At 37.4% G+C, this 17,165-nt stretch overlaps 2 protein-coding genes and 2 pseudogenes across 8 annotated transcripts in view; 1 reads left to right on the top strand and 3 right to left on the bottom strand.

Moving 5' to 3' along the window:
- Positions 1-17,165, bottom strand: part of LOC147824987 (uncharacterized) — a 59,242-nt gene that overhangs the window by 15,902 nt on the left and 26,175 nt on the right. The window lies entirely within an intron of this gene.
- The window catches only part of Cfap206 (cilia and flagella associated protein 206), a 135,160-nt gene that overhangs the window by 100,997 nt on the left and 16,998 nt on the right, over positions 1-17,165 (top strand). The gene's annotated exons all lie outside the window — the stretch shown is intronic.
- Positions 14,367-15,029, bottom strand: LOC147824989 (S-adenosylmethionine decarboxylase proenzyme pseudogene; annotated as a pseudogene).
- Positions 15,071-16,261, bottom strand: LOC147824988 (S-adenosylmethionine decarboxylase proenzyme pseudogene; annotated as a pseudogene).

Raw genomic sequence — 17,165 nt, 5'->3', positions numbered from 1 at the left:
CTTGAAGCCATAATGTGGCAATGAGTGCAATATATGTAATGGTATTAATGTAAATCTGAAGAGATCAAGATATATTAACTTTCCACAAATCTGCTACTGGAGGCTATGGATTAAGGAAATATGTCTCGTTATCAGGTTGACCAGAGGTGGATTGTGGTGGATTAGCTAATGGTCAACTTGGAATGCCCAGCTGTACTGAATCAGTGTGGTTTGGGCAGGGAAGATCCACCTGAGGACTGTTGCCAATAGCCATAAAAAGAGACCTGGAGGGGAGGATTGTGGGCTGTTGATTTTCTAGGAAAAGCTAGCTACTGTTGGTTTTCCCGATGTGAACTTGGCTGTTCTTGGAGGAGGAGCTCAGGGCCTCCCTGTCGCTGAGAATGACTGCTGTTTTTGACAGGGGAGCTCTGATCTTCAGCATGAGCATCATTTCCTGGCTCCAGTATAGATCCCTCAGGCTGGTGGCACAAATCCTTCACCCTATCTGCGCAGGTTTTCTGGGTTCCATCACTGGCGTTTGGGCCTTCCGGGTGCAGACCCTCGATATGGACATTCATGAGACATTCCCATGGGCTCTAGGCCTCTGTCTGGACTCATGGAGAACATTGCCTTGGACTTTAGGTCTTCAGCTAGGCTTATGTGGTACGTTGTGGGATCCAGGCCCTCAGGTGGATTCTTTTGGGTCTCTAGTGTGTGGGTAGATCTCTTGTACTCCTCTGTATTTGACTTTTTGGGTGACTATTATAAAATACTCATATAAATTATGTGTTCTGTAATAAATCTATTCCCTTGCAAACCCTAACTGCAACATTACCTATTATAAACTGTGCTGCTATAAACATGAGCATGCATACATCACTGTGGTCTGATGTGTGTCTTCCCTCCGTTGGTGGTTTCTTTTGCTATGAAAAAGCTTTTTAATATGATGACATCCCAGGTGTTGATTGATTTAATATTTCCTTTGTGATTGGGGTTTTGTTCATAAAGTCTTTGCTTACACTTAAGTCTTCAAAAGTTTTACCTATTCTATCTTCCAAAGATGAAGTGTTTTTAAAGTTAGACCTTTGATCCATTTCAATTTTAATTTAGTGTATGGTGAGAGATGTGGGTCTAGGTTCAATCTTTGGCATATGGAAAGCCAGTTTTCCCAGCACCATTTATTCAACAGGCTTTCTTGCAGTGAAGGTGTTTGGCCTCTTTGTCAAAGATAAGGTAGCTGAGTGTACTTGGAGTTGCTTCTGCATTATCTATTCAGTTCCCTTGATCATTGGGTCTGTTTTTTGTTTTGTTTTTTTGCCAGTAACTTCTGTCTCTATCACTGTAGCTTTGTAGTATAACTTCAGATTGGGGATTGTGATGTTCCCTGTGTTTCCCTTGCTGCCATGCTTTGCTTTTGCTATTCTGGGTCTCTTCTGGCTCCATATGAATTTTAGGATTGTTTTCTCTAGTCCTGTGAGGTATGCTGTTGGTATTTTGATTGAAATTGCTTTAAATCTGTATAACAGTTGTGGAAGTATGGCCATTTTCACTATATTGGTTCTGCCTATCCAAGAACAAGGGATATCTTCCCATTTTCTGATATCCTATTTGATCATCTTTTTCAGAGTACTATAGTTTTCAGTGTAAAGGTCTTTCCCTTCCTTCACTAGACTAATTCCTAAGTATTTCACTTTTCTTGATGGTATTGTGAAAAAGGTGTTATTTCTCTAATTTCTGTCACAATGAGTTTGTTATTTGTGTACAGAAATGCTATGGATTTTTGAGTGTTGACTTTGTATCCTGTCAAACTACTGAATTTGTTTATTAATTTTAGGAGTCTTTGGGGTCTTCTATGTACAATATCATGTTATTGGCAAACAATGATAATTTAACTTCTTCCTTTCTTATTTATATTCCTTTTATTTCTTTCTCTTGTCTATTTTCTCTGACTAATGTTTCCTGAACTATATTAAATAGCAGTGGTGATAGTAGGCATCCTTGTCTTTTTCCTGAATTTAAAATGAAAGCTTTAATTTTTTTGTCTATTTAGAATGATGTTGGCTGTTGGTTTGTGATAGATGGCTTTCATTAGATTGAGATAAAGACCATCTATTTCAATTTTGAGTAGAGTTTTGCCATGAATGGCTGTTGGACTTTGTCAGATGCTTTTTCTGCATCTATTGAGATGATCATGTGTTTTTTGTCCTTGGTTCTGTTAATGTAGTGTATTTCATTTATTCATTTGCTAATATTGAATCACCTCTGCATCCCTGGGATGAGTCCTACTTGGTCATGGTGCATAGTATTTTTGATGATTTGCTTCATTCTCTTTGCCAGTATCTTATTGAGGATTTTTCCATCTATGTTCATTAAAGAGATGGGCCTGCAGTTCTCTTTTTTGGCTGGATCCTTCTCTGTTTTTTGTGGCAGGGTAATGCTTCCAGGAATGAGTTTGGAAGTCTTGCTTCTTTTTCATTTCCATTAAAGAATTTGAGAAGTAGTAACATTAGGTCTTTACTAAAGTTCTTGTAGAATTCAGCAGTGAATCTGTCAGGACCTGGCCTTTTCTTTGTTGGTAGTGTTGAATTACTTCCTCAATTTCATTAACTGATATTATATTATTTAGAAGTTTTACATCTTTTTGATTCAACTTTGGTAATTCACATTATCTAGGAATCTGTCTGTTTCTTCTGAATTTTCCATCTTATTAGAATACAGGTTCTCAAAGTAGGTACTGATGATCCTCTGGATTTCTGTGAGATCCATTGTGATTTCACCCTTTTCATTCCTAATTGCATGGATTTGGGTCCTTTTCCCCCTTCTTTTGATAAAGTTGGCTAAGGGTTTGTGTATTTAATCTTTCAAAGAGCCAACTCTTCGATGCAGAGATACTTTGTATTTTCTTAGTCTCAATTAATTTCTGTTCTGATGTTTATAATTTCTTTCCTTGTACAAGCTTTGAGTTTAACTTGCTCTTTTTCTAGAGTCTGTTATTTCTTTGAGCTCACTCTGTTTTTCTGATATAGGAATTCACTGCTATAAATTTCCCTCATAGGACTGCTTTCATTGGGTCCCATAAGTTGCAGTATATTGTAAAGGCATTGTCATTTAATTGTAGAAACTATCTAATTTCTCCATCAATTTCATCTGTGACTCATTGGTTGTTCAGGAAGGTATTAATTAATTTCCATCTGTGCAAGCAGTTTTTGTGTTTTCTTTGGCCATTGATTTCCAATTTCACTGCACTATGAGCTGATAATATGCATGGGATAATTTCAATTCCTTTGCATTTACTTCAGCATGTTCTGTGAGTTAGTATGTGGTCTATTTTGGAGAGAGTCTCATGTGCTGCTGCAAAGAATGTGTATTCTGTCGTTACTGGGTGTAACACTGTGTAAATACCTACTAAATCCTTTTGTTCAAAGGTTTGGTTCAGCTCTGATTTTTTTTTAATGTTTTTTTGTTGATCTGTCTATTTGTGACAGTAGGATATTGAGGTTCCCCATTATAATTGCATTAGTGTTTATCAGACTTTTCATATCCATTAGTGTTTGTTTTATATAGTTGAGTGTGCCGTTATTTGGTGCATATATATTTATGATTGTTATCTCTTCCTCTTGGATTTTTTCCCTAATAAGTATGTAGTGACCTTTGTCTCTTGTGACCAGTCTTGGCTTGAAATTCACTTTGACTGCAAATAGAATTGCTACCCCTCCTTTTTTCCGAGTTCCTGTTGCATGAAGTATTGTTTTCCATCCTTTGGCTTTTAGTCTGTGAATTTGAGTTAAATATGTTTCTTGTATGCAGCATATTGTTGGATTTCATTTCTTGATCCATTCTGCTCATCTATTTCTTTTGATTGATGAGTTGAGACCATTCCCAGTGATGGTTATAACCGATAGATATTGAATTGTCCTTGTCAACATATTATTTTCCTATTGTTGATTCCCTTTCTTTCCTTTCTACTTAATTTCTTGCCTTGCCTGGTGGATTCATCCTATTGGGATTTTTGGAATTTTTGTCTTCCTTGTCTTTTTCTACAACATCCTTCAGAACTCTTTAGAGTGCTGGTTTGGTGGTCATGAATCTCTTCAGATGTTCTTTAACTTGGGAGTACCTTATTTCTCCATCAATATTGAAAGATAATTTTGTGGGGTACATAAATCTAGGTGGTAGGCTGTTTTCTTTTATGGCTTGACAAACATTGCCATGTTTCAGAACTACCTATGTGGTATTCTTTTTTCTTCACCTAGCACTTTATGAATTTGATGTTATTCATTTGTTTTTGCCATTTATGCATGTATTTGTAAACAGTGTATTTCTGTGAAATTATTTCCTTTTGTATAATTTTCTATTAGTTGATTTATCTTTTCTGTAATAATTTGTTTTTTCAAAAACATAATTGGCTTATCAGTTTTTTGTTAAATATGTTTTACAGATATATTTTTTCAGTTTGTAGCCTAACTTCATTCTTTTTTGTCTTTTCACATCAAAAAACTCTTCCATTTTAATGTGTAATTATAATCCTTTTTTCTTTGTCTTAAAGTTTTCATGTTTTGTTGATAAAACCCTTGTACTACAAAATTACAAAGCTATCCTCTTACATATTACAAAAGCTATCCTCTTACATATTTTTCAAAAACATGGATTTGCCTTTCACACTAGAGTCTTTAGTCCACTTGGAGTTGATTTTTCTGTCTGTGGGAGGTAAAGACCAAATTCTAAACTTTTTCTATTGCAGCAACATTTTCCTGGATCATTTGTTCAATAATCTCTTGTTGCTCCATTGGTTTATTTCACATAAGGAAGTGTAGATTTATTTTTTGCTTTCTTTTTTTTTTAATTCTTTTATTGGTACATTTTAGGTATACAATATGTTTACATTTATCACTGGGTGCTTGTACCTGTACATGACTTATCTTAGTTCTTATTTGTTTCCGCATTACCTGTGCACCCTTCACCCCCTCCACCCTTCCCTATTTACATAGACTTTGTTTCCATTTTTTTCCTTTCTCATAATTTTTCCTTTCCCTTCTTTCCTTTCCCTTTCCCCTCCCACCACCCCGACACACCTTTGGACCTTTTCCTATTTCAAATTATCAATTATTCATTTTAACCATTTTAATTCTTATTTATATTTTCAGTTCCTCACACTAGAGAAACTATTTGGTAGTTACACATGTGTGTCCTATTTATTTCACTTAAGAGTATGGCCTCAATATGCATCCATTGAGGTATAAATGTCTCTAGTTTCTCGTTCTTTATGGCTGAGTAGTACTCCATTTTTTTAAAAAACCACATCTTCTTTATCCAGTGTCCAGTCAATGATCACTTGGGCTGTTTCCAAGCTTTAGCTATTACAAACTGTGCCGCTATAAACATGGGTGCACATATATCACTGTGGTATGATTCTTTTAATTCTTTTGGGAAGATACCCAGCAGGAGAATAGCTAGGTCAAATGGAACCTCTAGCCCTAGTTCTTTGAGGTATCTCCACACTGATTTCCACAGTGGTTGCACCACTCTGCACTCCCACCAACAATGGAGAAGGGTTCCTTTCTCCCCATACCTCCGCCAGCTATCTAGAATATATAAAGCATTGAAAAAAAATCAGACCCCCCAAATTCAAAGACCCAATTCAAAGATGGGCATCTGAAATGAACAGACATTTCTCAGACAAAGAAGTAAAAGCAGCAAATAAATATATGAAAAAATGTTCAACATCACTGGTCATTCAAGAGATGCAGATGAAAACAACACTGAGATTCCACCTCACCCCAGAAAGAATGGCTGCTATCAAGAAATCAACCAATTTTTTGGCTTTTTTTCAAATATTCAATTTAACAATAATTTCTTTACTGTCATTGTGCCATAGTTTTATAGTAAGTCTTGATAGCTGCTGGAATATGTTCTCCCACCTTTTAAAAAAAATTCTTGGCTATATTGTATGATTTGATTTTATAGAAATGTGAGAAGTATATTATCAAGTTCTATAAAAAATTTTCATGGAATTTTAACTGAAATTTTCTTATATATGGATAAGTAAGAGGTGACTTTTTTTTTTTACAATATTAAATGTCTATGTTGAACTTCATTCTAGATTTATAATTTTTCCTAGAAATGACATATAACTTTTGTTAGATTTATTCGTAGTGATTGTGTATCCCTGGCTGTTATTTTATTTTATTTTAAAACATAAATAAGGCTTTAATTTGACAAAATATAATATAATGCCGTCTGTTATCCTCAACTGAAGTTTCCCAATTACTTCACTCCAAACCTGGTAGTGTTATTTCTCCTTTGTGAGCTGTTTGTTTACAGCCTGAAGCAACTGCTCTAAGTGTGCTATAGTCTGATTTAGACTTACAGACATCATCTCCTTTTCAGAAGACTCCATTTCTGGAGAAGGATGGTGTTTTTAGATTTGAATTTTAATTGATTGTTTATATGATATAAATGAGTTAAATTCTGCATATTGTTTTTATATTTCACAACCTTACTAAACTCCCTCATTAATTATAATAATTATTTGAGAGTCTATTTTGATACTTTGAGTCTTATAGTTTTGTTTTTCTTTAATATGGGCAAATATAGTATCTGCAAGTAGTAATAGTTATTTCCTCCAGATTTCAGATATATTTATATATATGTATATATAATCACATATATTTGGCTTTATTTTGGGAGTAGTCTTGAAGGATACATGATAGTGAGCAAGAAAGTCAAAGTACTATTAATGTAGGGTAAAATTATTTTAAAATAGTATACATAAATAAATAACTGCAATCTTTTTTTTGTATTAAATTCTTTTATTGGTACATTGTAGGTATACAACACGATTACATTTCTCATTGGGAATTGTACCTTTACATAATGCATCTTGCTTCTTATTTTTTCCCCATTCCTAGCCCTCCCTTCACGCCCTCCACCCTTCCCTACTTACAAAGACTTTATTTCCATTTTTTCCATTTCTCAGCATTTTTCCTTTCCCTTCTTTCCTTTCCCCTGCCCCTCCCACTACCCCTACCCCTTTGGACCTTTTATTCCTATTTTACATTATCGATTATTCATTCTAATCATTGGTACATTTTAGGTATACAATATAATGACATTCATCATTGGAAATTTGCACCTTTACATAGTCTCTCTTGGTTCTTATTTTTCACCCTTGCCCAGCCCTCCCTTCAACCCCTCCATTCCTCCCTATTTACAAAGATTTTGTTCCTATTTTTCCATTTTCTCATATTAATCCCATTCCTTTCTGTCCTTTCCCCTAGCCCTCCCACTTCCTTCTCCTTTGCCCCTTTTCTTCCTATTTCACATTACCTATTATACATTTAGTCCTTGTTTACACTTTCAGTTTCTCACACCAGAGAAACTATTTGGTATTTGTAGGGGACAGGGGAAGGGGACGTTACCAGAACCTCTGCAGTTAGTCCTGGTCTCCTGCGAGCCACGGCAGCACACTGCGAATTACAGGAAAGGTAGAAAAATGAGACCGAGAAGCTGAGCTTTGGGTCTGATCAGTGCTGCTCTGGGCGGCAAAAGACAAAGGCCCCAGTTTACCACACCTTTTATTCAGTACATCGGGGGAAACAAATGTAACAAATGACTTGCAGAGAATTCAATAGTTCACATTGGGATAAACAAGGTGTAACGGAAGGCTTGCAGAGAGTTCAGTACATCTCCGGCAAACAAGATGTTAATCAGTCCAAGAACAATGAGGAACTGAGCAAATGTTTGTTCTCCCAGGATGTTTCTTGTCCTGGAGAATCACAGCATCACTGGATCACTGAAGTCTCAGTTGTGACCGGAGGCCAAACTGGAGTTATTCTGTAGCTGGGCTGTAGGCAAGAGAACTAGGCTAACCAAATGATTTATCCCTAGAATTATGTAGCATTGCTCCCAACAGGTATTTACACATGTGTGTCCTATTTATTTCACTTAAGAGTATCACCTCAATGTGCATTCACTTAGCTATAAAGGTCTCTAATTTCTCATTTTTTATGGCTGAGTAGTACTACTCCATTTTATAAAAAAACGACATTTTCTTTATCCAGTCTCCAGTTGATGGGCATTTGGGCTGTTTCCAACTTTTAGCTATTACAAACTGTGCTGCTATGAACATGGGTGCACATATATCACTGTGGTATGATTCTTTTAATTCTTTGGGGAAGATCCCCAGCAGTGGAATAGCGGGGTCAAATGGAACTTCCAGTCCTAGTTCTTTGAGGTATCTCCATACTGATTTCCACAGTGCTTGCACCAGTCTACACTCCCACCAGAAGTGGAGCAGGGTTCCTCTTTCCCCACAGCCCCACCAGCATTTGTTATTGGTTGATTTCATGATAGCAGCCATTCTTTCTGGAGTGAAGTGGAATCTCAGCGTTGTTTTCATTTGCATCTCTCGAATGACCAGTGATGTTGAACATTTTTTCATGTACTTATTTGCTATTTCTACTTCTTTGTCTGAGAAATGTCTCTTCATTTCAGATGCCCGTTTTTGGATTAGGTCTTTAAATTTGGAAGGTGTGATCTTTTTAAGTTCTTTATAGATTCGAGATAGTAGACCTTTGTCTGAGGAAGAGCAGGTGAAGATTTTTTCCCACATTGTGGGTTGTCTCTTCACACTGCTGGTGGTTTCTCTTGCTGTGCAGAAGCCTTTTAATAAGAAGAGATCCCATTTGTTGATTGTTTGTGCTAGTTCACAGGCAACTGAGGTTTTGTTCATAAAATCTTTTCCTACACCGATGTCTTCAAGGGTTCTACCTAACCTCTGTTCCAACTGGTTCAGAGTTTCTATTTTAATATTTAGATCTTTAATCCATTTTGATTTTAGTTTAGTGCATGGTGAGAGATACAGGTCTAGTTTTAATCTTTGGCAAGTTGAAGCCCAATTTTTCCAGCACCATTTATTAAAGAGGCTATCTTTCCTCCAGTGAGGGTGTTTGGCTCCTTTGTCGAAGATGAGATGGCTGAGTGTGTCTGGCATTGTTTCTGCAACTTCTGATCTGTTCCACTGGTCCTCAAGTCTGTTTCTTTGCCAGTACCATGGTATTTTTATCACAGTAGCTTTGTAGTATAGTTGCAGGTTGGGGATTGTGATACCCCCTGCCATGTCTCTGTTACCTAGAATTGCTTTTGCTATTCTGGGTCTCTTCGTATTCCAAATGAATTTTTGGATTGTTTTCTCAAGGACCATGAAGTATGCTGCTGGGATCTCAACTGGAATTGCATTAAATCTCTATAGCAGTTTTGGAAGTATGGCCATTTTCACTATATTAATCCTTCCTACCCAGGAGCAGGGGATGTCTGTCCATTTTCTGATATCATCTTCAATCTCTCTTTTCAGAGTGCCATAGTTTTCAGAGAAGAGGTCTTTGATTTCTTTCGTTAGACTGATTTCCAGGTATTTCAGTTTTTGGAATGCTATTGTGAAAGGAATTATTTGCCCTATTTCTCTCTCAGTGAGTCTGTTATTCATGTAGGGGAAAGCTATTGATTTTTGTGTGTTGACCTTGTAACCAGCTACTTGACTGAATTTGGTTATTAAGTCTAGAAGACTTTTGGTGGAGTTCTTAGGGTCTTCTATATAGAGTATCATGTCATCTGCAAATAATGACAATTTGACTTCTTCATTTCCTATCTTTATTCCTTTTATTTCTTTCTCTTGTCTAATTACCGTGGCTAATGTTTCCAGAACTATATTGGACAAGAGTGGTGATAGTGGACATCCTTGTCTTGTTCCTGATTTTAGTGTGAAGGATTTCAGTTTTTGACCATTTAGTATGATATTGGCTGTTGGTTTTTCATAGATGGCTTCTATCAGTTTGAGGTAGAGACCATCTACTCCAATTTTTTGTAGGGTTTTTATCATAAATGCATGTTGGATTTTGTCAAATACTTTTTCTGTGTCTATGGAGATAATCATATGGTTTTTGTCCTTGGCTCTATTGATATAGTGTATTACATTTATTGATTTTCGTATATTGAACCATCCGTGCATCCCTGGGATGAATCCCACTTGATCAGGGTGTATGATCTTTTTGATGATCTTCTGCATTCTGTTTGCCATTATCTCATTAAGGATTTTTGCATCTATGTTCATTAGTGAGATTGGCCTATAGTTCTCTTTTTCAGTTGGGTCTTTCTCTGCTTTGGGGATCAAGGTGATGCCTGCTTCCAGGAATGAATTTGGGAGTATTGCTTCCCTTTCAATTTCATTGAGGAGTTTCAACAGTAGTGGCAGCAGTTCCCCTCTAAATGTCTTGTAGAATTCAGCAGTGAAGCCATCAGGGTCTGGGCTTTTCTTAGTTGATAAGTTTTTAATTACATTTTCAATTTCATTGGTTGCTATTGGGTTGTTCAGAATTTTTAGGTCTTCTTCGTTCAACTTTGGTAATTCATATGTATCTAGGAATCTGTCCATTTCTTCTGTGTTGTCCATCTTATTGGCATATAGGTTCTGGAAGTAGGTATTGATGATCCTCTGGATATCTGCTGGGTCTGTTGTCATTTCACCCTTTTCATTCCTAATCGCATGGATTTGGGCCTTTTCTTTCCTTTTTCTGACAAGGTTGGCTAAGGGTTTGTCAATTTTGTCGATTCTTTCGAAGAACCAACTCTTGGCTTCATTGATTTTTTGTATCATTCTCTTAGTCTCCATTGCATTGATTTCTCCTCTGATCTTTATAATTTCCTCCCTTGTATGAGCTTTGGGGTTGTCCTGCTCTTCTTTTCCTAGAAGCTTGAGGTTCAGCATCAGGTTGTTTAATTGGGCTCATTCTGTTTTCCTAATATGTGTATTCACTGCTATGAATTTCCCTCGTAAGACTGCTTTCATTGTGTCCCATAGATTCCGATATGTTGTATTGTCATTGTCATTTAATTGAAGAAACTGTCTGATTTCTTCTTTAATTTCCTCTATGACCCATTGGTTATTCAGAAGTGTCTTGTTCAATTTCCATGTGTTTATGAAATTTTTTGTTTCTTTTGCTATGGATCTCCAATTTCATTGCACTATGGTCTGATAATGTACAGGGGATAACTTCAGTTCCTTTGCACTTACTTAAACATGTTCTATTTGTGAGTATGTGGTCTATTTTGGAGAATGACCCATGTGCAGCTGAGAAGAATGTGCATTCTGATTTTGTGGGGTGGAAGACTCTGAAAACATCTGTTAAGTTCATTTGTTCAAGAGTTCGATTGAGTTCTAGTATTTCATTACTTATTTTTAGTCTAGTTGATCTATCTATTTGTGACAGTGGGGTGTTGAGGCCCCCCACTACAATTGTATTAGTGCATATATGACTTTTCATGTCTGTTAGTATTTGTTTTATATAGTTGGGTGCACTAGTGTTTGGTGCATAGATATTTATGATTGTCATCTCTTCCTCTTGGATTCTTCCCTTTACAAGCATGTAGTGTCCTTCTTCATCTCTCTTAATCAGTGTTGGTTTGAAATCTACTTCATCTGCCAAGAGGATAGCTACTCCTGCTTTTTTTCAGGTTCCTGTCACATGGAGTATTGTTTTCCACCCTTTAACTTTCAGTCTATGAGTTTCCTTTTGAATTAAATGTGTTTCTTGTATGCAGCATATTGCTGGATTTTGCTTCTTGGCCCATTCTGCCAGTCTACTTCTTTTGATTGGTGAATTGAGACCATTAACATTGATGGTTATAACTGAAACGTATTGACTTGTCATTGCCATGACTTTTTCTTTTTGTTGGGTTCTCCCCCTTTCCATTTAATTTCTTGTCATGCCAGATGGGTTCATTCTGCTTTGCTTCCTGGGGTTGTGATCCTCAATGTCTGTTCCTAGGATGTTGTGTAAAATTCTTTGGAGGGCTGGTTTGGTATTCATGAAGTTCCTAAGGTGCTCTTTGTCATAAAAGTATCTTATTTCTCCATCCATTTTGAAAGATAGTTTTGCAGGGTACATCAATCTGGGTTGGAGGCTGTTTTCTTTTAGGGCTCAGAATATGTCACTCCAAGCTCTTCTTGCCTTGATGGTTTGTGTTGAGAAGTCTGCTGTGATTCTGATGGGCTTTCCTTTGTATGTGATTTGTTTCTTTTCTCTGCTTGGAGAACTTTGTTCTTCTGTTGTGTTTCTGGAATCTTAACAATTATATGCTTATGTGTAGATTTTTTTTGATCAAGGCTATTTGGAGTCCTATATGCCTCACTTATCTGTATGTCAAGCTCTTTTCCCCTGCTTGGGAAGTTTTCTGCCATTATTTCTGTGAAGAGGTTTTTTATGTCATCTCCACTCTCTCCTGTTTCTTCATTGAGCCCAATCAGTCTTATGTTATTCTTTTTTGCATCACCTAGCAGCTGCTGGATTGATTTCTCATGTTCCCTTATAATTTTGAAGCAATTTTTCTTTTCCTGGTCACTCATTGCAATCTTATCTTCTATATCTGAAATTCTGTCCTCACATTGGCTCATTCTGCTGTGTAGACTTTCAATGGAGTTTTTCATGTCCTGGAAATCTATTTGCATCTGTTTTATGGATTCCATTTGTTTCTTATGTTGGGATTCCATTGTTTCTCAGCTCCTCTCTAGATTTATTAATCATGTCTTGCACTAGGGGCACAATTTCTCCTGTTATCTGAGAAATTATTTCTGATTTCATTTTTTCCAGATCCCCTTTTGTTGCCAGTTCAGTGGGTCCAGGTGGTTGAGTGTCAGAGTGTTTCATCTCATTTCCCTTTGGGGTTGCTGTAGGTGATCTGGAAGTCTGGTTTTGAGACTTCTTTACATGTTTTCTCATTTCGACTGGGGCAGGGGGCTGTTAGCACCTGCACGGATTACCTCCTCTGAGCTGGGAGAGGTGGGACAGGGGCCAGGAGCAGCAGTAGGGATGGTGACCCAAAAGCCCTTTCCTGTGGGCTGGGAGCAGTGGGAGGGATGGTGGCTGGGAAACCCCTTCCTCTTGACCAGGAGCAGTGGGATGGTGGCTCAGAAGCCCCTCCCTCTGGGCCGGGAGTGGTGGGAGGGATGGTGGCCCAGAAGCCCCTTCCTCTGGGCCAGGAGCAGCGGGACAGAAGGTGGCCCAAAAGCCCTTTCCTCTTGGCTGGGGGCAGTGGGAGGGATGGTCACTGCGAGGCCCTGTCCTCTGGACCAGGAGCAGTGGGACGGCAGCTCAGAAGCCCCTGCCTCTGGGCCGGGAGCAGCGGGACTCAGTACCTTGGTCTGGTGGCCTGGTGTCCTCTGCGTCTTTGTAGTGTGGAACCAGGTGGCTGCCTGTCTACAGAGGGGTGATTCGATGTCTTCCGTGTGACTCAGGACCTTGGTAGGGCATGCACAGACCTGCCTGTCTGCAGGGGGCTGATTCGGCGTGTTCTGTGCCACTGCAGTCATTTTTTTAGTGCTTGATTCTTGGGAGAAAAGCTTTAAATGTTGTAACAGCAACTGTATGAAGTTGAAATTGGTTTCAATAACATTAATAGAGAATATATTCTAGAAAATGGATTCAACTGGATGTAAAATTATGGCAGCAAGTTTATATCCCATATATTTAGGCTGAATTCATATCTAATGACAAGAAAGCCTGTGGGGCAATTTTGGATGATACCTAGAGAAATATTACAATGCATGTAAATTATAGTGAATTGCATTTACAAGTCTTGTAAAGTTTCATATAACAGAAGGTTTTTTTCTGCAATCACTTCAGTGTTACAGTGACAGTGGCATAGAATGCTTACAGAAGAAAGTATTTATGTAAGATATCTAGCTGTTATAGTTTAGATCTGAAATTTCTCCCAAAACATCATGTTTTGAAGGTTTAGTTTCCAATACAGCCATATTCAGAGGTGGGTCTTCTGGGAAGTTATTGGATCATGATGGGTCATGTTGTGGCTGTACCCTCATGATAAATTCATTAATAAATTGATAGTTTAATGGGCTACTGGGAAGTGGTGGAAACTTTAGGAAATAGGTGTCATAGGAGGAAGTAGATCACTGGAGTTATGCCTTTGTAGATATATTTCGTCTCTAGTCACTTCCTCTCTCCATTTTTCCCTCCTGGCTATCATGAGGTGACCAGCCTTTTTGCCACATCCATCCACTGCCATGTTGTTCTGCCTTATCACAGGCCCCATAAAAGCAACTCAGCCAACCATAGACTGCAGCCTCTGAAACCAAGAGCCAAAATAAATCTTCCCTCTTTTTATATTTATGTCAGGTATTTTGTCATAGTGACAGAAAAATAATACAACTTCTTGATATAGTAATACATACAATTCAAAATCATTACACTGTCATTAATTCCAGGGCTCTTTGCAATGAGTAGGTGTTGGTTATGGAAAACATGGCCTCTAGGTATCCATCTTTTGAAAGCAGCCACTGCTATCTATGTGTGTTCATTTGTTTCTTTTTTTTTTTCTTAACTCTGCCGTTGTTATTGCTGCTTAGCAAAACTGGTAAAAACAAAATTGTAATCATTGAACATTGTACTCTGGGAATCAAGATGTATAAAACCTTTAGTCTTTTTGGGTGAAGAAAACTACTCTGTGATATTTACAGCCCTATTCCAAACAGAATGGTCACAAATTTTTTTGCTTAAAGACTTCCACAACTTTCCTGACCAAGTCATCATAGGCTATCTGACTTAGGTTTGTCTCAAAACTAAAATAAAAACTCTCATTCTGGATAGTCTGATAAATTTCATCCAATATCATTGCATTCACAGAATACTCTAAAGAATTGAACATTGAAAAACAGTGGCAGTACCTGGTATAGATACTAAATAAACTCTCATAAGTGGCATACTTTGCAGAAACACCATCTTTCACATAGAACTATTAGCCACTTTCCCATTGCTGGGACAAAATACCCAACACCTGCAACTTAAAAAGGAGAGGTTTATTTTGACTCATGTTTTCAGAGGGCTCAGTCCCATGAATGGCCAGCTAGCACTGAGGCATCATGGTGTAAAGTGGAGCACAGGAAAGATGCTTAGGTCATGGTGGCTGGGAAGCACAGCAGGGGAAGAGTGCCAGAGAGAAAGTGTTTGGGGCCCGTATATGGTAGCAAAGTCATACCGCATGACATAAATCAACACACTAAGAAGTGTGCTTTACTATTCCTCTAAGCAGATCCCAGACCAATCAAGTTGACACAGTTAATTACCACAAACTGATCTAAAACTGCTGGGTCAAAATCATTGATCAGGATTTCTAGGATTTTATTGTCTGATTAGCCAGCTCTCTGGGAAATCCAGAGTATATAAGTGTCAGAAGTCATAATTCATGCATACCAATACAATATGGTGTTCCAGTTGGGAAAACTGCATTTAAAAACTATTTCTTCCTGAAAATTCTGGTTCAGGTACCCTTAGTGAGAAGACATCATGAAATTCTCAGGGGAATCATAGAAAAGTTGAATTGGGTCAGACCCACAGTAATCCTTAGAAAGCTTTAACATGGGAACCAGTATTTTCATAAAATGTAGTACAATACATCCTCAAAATAAAACAACTTTTGGAGGCAGACATTCTACTTTCATTGAGTACATAAGCTTCCTTCTTGTCAGTTTTTGCTACACTTAATGATCTAACATAACACATCCTTCAAAAATATTTCACACTCAGATCTTGGAAGGGTGAGAAGATCTCCAAGTCCTTAGTTTGCATTGGGTTGCTGCTAGGAAAACCCAAATCTCCAGTAGCATTTTGGTATCTGTGAAAAAAATGTGCAGCTTCCCTCACCATGAGACTAGAGAACAAGAACAGTCAACCACAGAAAGCCGGCAAAGTTAAATCCTTTTTCCTATACTGCTGCAGATTGCCCTGGCTACGTTACTGAAGTTCTAGCCCCTCCCTTTTCTTGGCTAGAATTTTTTAAATAAAGGATTAAGGCTGGGGGTGATGGGATTGCAAGTTGAAGTATAATTGTTAAGAAAATTGCTGGGCATAGTGGTGTGCACCTGTAATCCCTCCACTCAGGAGGCTGAGTCAGGAGGATCACCATGAGTTTGAGGACAGCCTGGGCTAACTAGTGAGTTCAAAGCCAGCCTGAACCACATAGCAAATCTTGTCTCAAAAAAACAAAAACAAAACAAAACAAAAAAGGATTTATAAAAATTTCCAAGCTTTTTTTGTGAGTGAAAATTATACTTGAATCTTAATGTCATGGAGCACAATGTGCAAGCCTATATATATCTATATATCTATATATCTATAGATATATAGATATATCTTATAATTTATAAAACCTTTATAAACTTACTACACTGACAAGCAACAATACAATATTGACTAGAAGTGGTTAAAATGAGCATCTTTGCCTTTTATCTCAAAAAGAGTATTATTGACATTTCATGATTGTGGTTTGTTGTATTTTTTTTGTGGATTTTGTTTTGTCAAGCTAATGGTTTCTTCTCTACTCTTTGCTGAGTGATTTTTATGATAGTTACTGAACTAACAGGGGTGATCAAACTATACAGTAAATGTTTAAATAATATTTAAATTTTTATTACAGCAAAGAGACAATTCCATTAATCCTCCTCAGAATACTTTTCTTCAAACACACATATTCCATCATTCTTGCCACTTTCTGAAGCAGTTCTGCCAGTCATCTTTTGTGAGTGACCTTACAAGGTAAATAAAAAAATACAGTGAGTATTGCTGCTGAAAGGCATCCAATGAAAAAAAAGACAGGCTTTTAAAAAACACTGTGGTGTGTCCTCATCCACTTTATTTACTGGATCTGGTACCACTCAACTTTTTAATTTTATTTGTACATGTTTGCAGTTCATTTAGTTTGCAGTCATCTTGACAAATGATTACATGTAAATATTACAGGCTCCCTTCCCCTCCTTCCCTCCTCCTCCAGTTCCCCATCCCATTTTTCATTCTTGTTGATATTATTTGTCTTAGTTCACGTTAAATAATATGTTTACATTAATTGGGGTTTCCTATCCCCTCCTCCTCATCCCTTGCCCTTGTTCTCTTGGACCACTTGCCTGTTGCAAGAGATCTATCCCCTTGTTCCTGTCTATCCATCCTTTATCATTTTCTTTGTTTGTACTTTGCCTCAGTTGAATGAGAAATACCACACAGTGCTTAAGCAGTATACCATGCAGTATTTAAGCAGTATATTATACAGTATTTAAGTATTTGTGTGTCTGGTTTATTTCACTGAAAATTATATTTTTCAGGTACATCCATTTTCCTATTAATGTA

The sequence above is a fragment of the Heterocephalus glaber genome, unplaced genomic scaffold, assembly GCF_053883595.1.
Source record: "Heterocephalus glaber isolate CG9 unplaced genomic scaffold, H.glaber_assembly_v1.0 deba00001523, whole genome shotgun sequence".
Classification (NCBI taxonomy): domain Eukaryota; kingdom Metazoa; phylum Chordata; class Mammalia; order Rodentia; family Bathyergidae; genus Heterocephalus; species Heterocephalus glaber.
The sequence above is the reverse complement of the archived record's forward strand: the minus strand, read 5'-3'. Positions and strand labels throughout refer to the sequence as shown.